The sequence below is a fragment of the Engraulis encrasicolus genome, chromosome 22 (genome assembly GCF_034702125.1).
Source record: "Engraulis encrasicolus isolate BLACKSEA-1 chromosome 22, IST_EnEncr_1.0, whole genome shotgun sequence".
In the NCBI taxonomy this organism is placed as follows: Eukaryota; Metazoa; Chordata; class Actinopteri; order Clupeiformes; family Engraulidae; genus Engraulis; species Engraulis encrasicolus.
Window position 1 is genome coordinate 32450500 of NC_085878.1, and position 5000 is coordinate 32455499.

Genomic DNA, 5000 nt, shown 5'->3' on the forward strand with positions numbered 1-5000 from the left:
CTGGACAATGCAGTAATACTCTAATTGCAGCTATCCCATTAAAAAAGCTTGTTTTCCTTGATTACTTAGATGTTGAAATGGGAGCAGAGGAGCAATTCACATTCATTTTGCTGCATGTTTTTTTCCTCTCTGCCTCTCTCGCTCTCTTTCTCTACCGCTCACTCTATCTATCTCTCCCTCTCTGAATAATTCTCGTTCTTTCTCTCTCTTTCTCTCTTTCTCTCTCTCTCTCTTTTCTCTCTCTCTCTCTCTCTCTCTCTCTCTCTCTCTCTCTCTCTCTCTCTCTCTCTCTCTCTCCCTCCATTTTCTCTCTTTCTCCATTCCGCTAACAGCAGAACTCCTCTTTATATATTGGCACTGGAACTAAATTACTGCAAACATGTCTGTGTGCCAGCTAAGCGGAACAAGCCCGCCTCCTGCCTCCTGCCTCCCCCCTCCCTCCCGTATGGTCACGTAACGTGTGAGTGCCCCCTACTGGTCATCTCAATTACTGTGGCCCATTGGCCATTCCGGGCACGTAGAGCTGTATGGCAGAGAGGAATAGAGTGAAATCGTGGAGCTTGATTTTCTCTCTCTCTCTCGCTTTTCTTTCTCTCTCTCTCTTTCTTCCCCCTTCTTTCACTCCCTCCCTCCCTCCCTCCATCTCTCTCTCCATCTCTCTCCCTACATCCCTCTCTCTCTCCCTCTTTCTCTCTCTCCATCTCTCTCCCTCCATCTCTCTCTCCCTCTCTCCCTCTCTCTCTTTCCCTCCATCTCTCTCTGCCATATGAATTCCTCATAAGCAGGAACCTCATCACTATGATCTGAACATCAGTCATGTCACCTTGAACACAATATGGAGAGCGCGGCGCTGTAAGGGAGGAGGAACGGGCATAACGGCCATAAAGCAAGCAAGCAGCACTGACTCCTCACCGTATAGCGCTAGCACTAGGAGGAGTAGAAGAAGCATATAAAGGGGGAAATAGGTAGTGCTTCTCAACGGGGACTCTACAGCCTCCCAGGGGGCATTGGGGAGCCTTAGGGGGGCATAGAGAATGATACAGATGAGACGGGCGGTGCTTTGTTGCCATTGAGGGGCATTAGTCCATTTTATTTTTTTAATACTAAGATGGGGGCGGGGGGGGGTGGGGTGTTGGCTGGCTTATGATGAGGTCAAGGTGGTGTTGGAAGGCTTATGAGGTCCAGGGGGGGGCGTTAATTCAAAAAAGGTTGAGAACCACTGCTCTAGCGCTAGCAGGAGGAGGAGGAGGAGGAGGAGAAGAATATGAAGGGCAACAGTGATCAGAGCGAGACTCGACTCCACTCCACTCCTCTCCGCCAGTGGTGTGGGAAACCGGAGCAGCGCTCTTGCTGCTGTTGTTGTTTGTTCTTCAACAAAAGACCTTCAGCATCCATCCAAACCGATAAAGACACGGCAAAAGGGTGAAGAGTCAAGCCATTGAGTACAGTACAGTATGTGAATAGGAACACGCTGCATCAAGACGCGGTCCGGTCGCATGTGGCGGCCAAATGGTATTAACTGTACGGGGAGGGGGGGTTGGACGGTATAAGGCACATGGGAGATGAGATGAGGGTAAACATACAGGCAGACTGAAATGCATAGATTGCCTACGGTGCTGCATGGCAACTCACATACGTATATCATATATGCATGTATGCACATTTATTTATACACATTAAAGGCCATGTACAGACATATGAATGCACAAACACATACTTAAGACATGCACGTATAAGTATGCACACTCTCTCCCCTCCTCTCTACACACCATCTATCTCCCACCCCCTCATACACACCACCTACACATTCGTATACATACACACATACACACACACACACCGCCCACACACAGGCACGCACATTCACACACACACACCACACAGACGCACATACACACACACACCACCCACACACAGACGCACAATCACACACACGCAAACAAAATTCAGCAGCAAAGAGCAGCTGAAGGACGCCGCTGCCATCATCACGCCACAACGCAACGCACAACGCAACGCACACAAGCACAACCAGCTCTCAGATCTAAACACGGGCTGACAATGTCCTTCCTGAAGCCGGAGTGGTGGTGTGCCGCGCCGCGCTGTGCTGCGCTTCGCTTCTCCTCTCCTCTCCGCTGGGGCCCGCCGGGGCCCCTGCTGTGCTCTCCTATGGGGATCTGAGAGCTTCTCTCCAGAGTCCCATCACCCAGTGGTAACAACACACGGGAAACATCAAGGGGATTTAAACAACACCCCCCCCCCCCACACACACACACACACACCACCCATCCCACTAACCCAAATGCTATGCGTTTAGAATGCTAAAAGCTGAGGTTGTTGTCGTTTTCAGTGTTTTTTAATCTTCTCTGTCTTGTCTTTTCGCTTCTCTTTGGTGTGTGAGTGTGTGTGTGTGTGTGTGTGTGTGTGTGTGTGTGTGTGTGTGTGTGTGTGTGTGTGTGTGTGTGTGTGTGTGTGTGTGTGTGTGTGTGTGTGTGTGTGTGTGTGTGTGTGTGTGTGTGTGTGTGTGTGTGTATGTGTGTGTCGGCGGTGTGGGGTGGGGTGGGGTAATGTTTTCTTCAACGACAGTAATATCAACTGCACCAGGCATTATGTAAGTTTACAAGGAATGCAACAAACCCCTTGCCTTAATTAGGCTTTTAGCAGCCCAGATATGGGTCAATTAAGGGTTTGATTCAGCAGCGAAGAGACTCAGCTGGAGAGAAAGCCCACAGATAAAAGCAAAGATAAAAAGGCTCCTTTTACTGTGGAAATGGGCTCAAGAGAAAAAAAACATACAGACACAGTCCGTGGAGGAAGGCAAACACAAACACACACACACACACACACACACACACACACACACACACACACACACACACACACACACACACACACACACACACACACAGATACACATGAACACACACACACACACGCACGCGCACACACGCACGCACGCACGCACGCAGGCACGCACACACACGCACACACACACACAGAGTAAGGGAGAAAAATAGTGCCAGCAAGCTGAACAGAGACAGATACTGTATACAGGGAGCCATTAGAGACAGAGAGCCTACTTCAGAAAATACCAACACACACAGTAGGTACAGTACATACACAGAGACAAAAAGGATACTCTTTCTCTCATATACACGTGCGCAAGCATGCACACACAGACATGTATGCACTGCACACACATACAATATATTAAGTATTTTAGGTAGATAGATAGATAGATAGATAGATAGATAGATAGATAGATAGATAGATAGATAGATAGATAGATAGATAGATAGATAGATAGATAGATAGATAGATAGATAGATAGATAGATAGATAGATAGATAGAAAGTACTTGGCAGAATTATCTCTTTATACTCTTTGGTATGTATTGTTGATTTTTGCATGAAATACAGCCGTCTCCAAAAGTTTTGTCGCCTATCCATCTGTTTGGAATAACAGCTAATAACCTGACTTTCAATTAATCACTTGGCTTCAGAAGTCACTCATATGACAGCTACAACCCTCCCGAATGAAGATTTATGTACAAAAATAAATTTCATGCACCAAAGAAAGATTGAACCTTTAATGAACACAGACAGGGCAGATTTTCACAAGACAAAAGTTTTGTCGCCTATCGAACATAATGTGAAAATGAGCAGATAAGTCACTTCAAAACACTTCAAATACGCAGATCGGGTGTCATTCTTAGTCACTGAATCACTCTCACCTCTTCAGAAAATCAACTTTGGCCTTAGGTGTATGTTTAGGGTCGTTGTAATCATTGAAAGCAACACAATGAAAAACAATGAAGGTCAATGAAAGACGGTAACATTTGCTATTCGTAGAGCAATACATTTTTAACTTCATGATTTAATCAATGATAAAAGCCCTCACACACCAGCAGCATGCATGCGGCGCCACATACGAGCTGTATCCCTCCCATGTTTGACTTTAGGCACCATGTATTTTTTTCAGATTCTTCACCTTTAAAGCGATACTGTCCCATTTTGGAAAATAAGCTTATTTTACACCTCCCCTTGAGTTAAATAAGAGGGTTTTACCGTTCTCCTGTACTTTCAACCGTTCTCGGAGTATGGCAGTGCAAATTTTACCTCCATGCTAGCAGTTAACATTGAGTCCTATGAGACCAGCTCGCGGCTAACTGGTCTCATAGGACTCAATGTTAACTGTTAGCTTAGAGGCAAAATTTGCACTGTCATAACTAGAAAACGGTTGAAAGTACAGGAGTAAAAGCCTATTATTCAACTCAAGGGGGGTGTAAAATAAGCTTATTTCCAAAAATGGGACAGTATCACTTTAACACCAAAGAAGTCTTTCCCACTGTCCTTTCTCAAAAAAGCCAGCCAAGAGTATGTCAGGCCTAATTCTGACAAAAATGAAGGCTAATGGGACTCATACTCTGAAGTCATGATCCCACGATCAATCATTTTACAACTGATAGCATCAAAACTGTATGGTGTTGGAGATGAAGAATATGAAAAAAGAAAATGGTGCATAAGAGAAACGTGGTAGGGATAAAGCGCTTATGAGGAGCTGCATGCATGCTGTAGGTGTTTCAGGGCTTTTATCATTGATTAAATCATGAAGTTAAACATGTGTTGCTCTACAAATAGCGAATATGTCACCATCTCTCATTGATCTTCATTGTTGTTCATTGTGTTGCTTTCCATGATTACAATGACCTTAAACATACACCTAAGGCCAAAGTTGATTTTTTTTGATGAGGTGAGAGTGATTCAGTGATTAAGTATGACACCTGATCTGCGTATTTTAAGTGTTTTGAAGTGACGTATCTGCTCATTTTCACATTATGTTCGATAGGCGACAACATTTTTGTCTTGTGAAAATCTGCCCTGTCTGTGTTCCTTAAAGGGTCAATCTTTCTTTGGTGCATTACATTTATTTTTGGACATACATTTTCATTCAGGAGGGTTGTAGCTTTCATTTGAGTGACTTTTGAAGCCAAGTGATTAATT

At 44.8% G+C, this 5000-nt stretch overlaps 1 long non-coding RNA gene across 2 annotated transcripts in view; it reads right to left on the reverse strand.

The window, feature by feature from the left end:
* Nucleotides 1-5000, reverse strand: part of LOC134439207 (uncharacterized) — a 58919-nt gene that overhangs the window by 11033 nt on the left and 42886 nt on the right. The gene's annotated exons all lie outside the window — the stretch shown is intronic.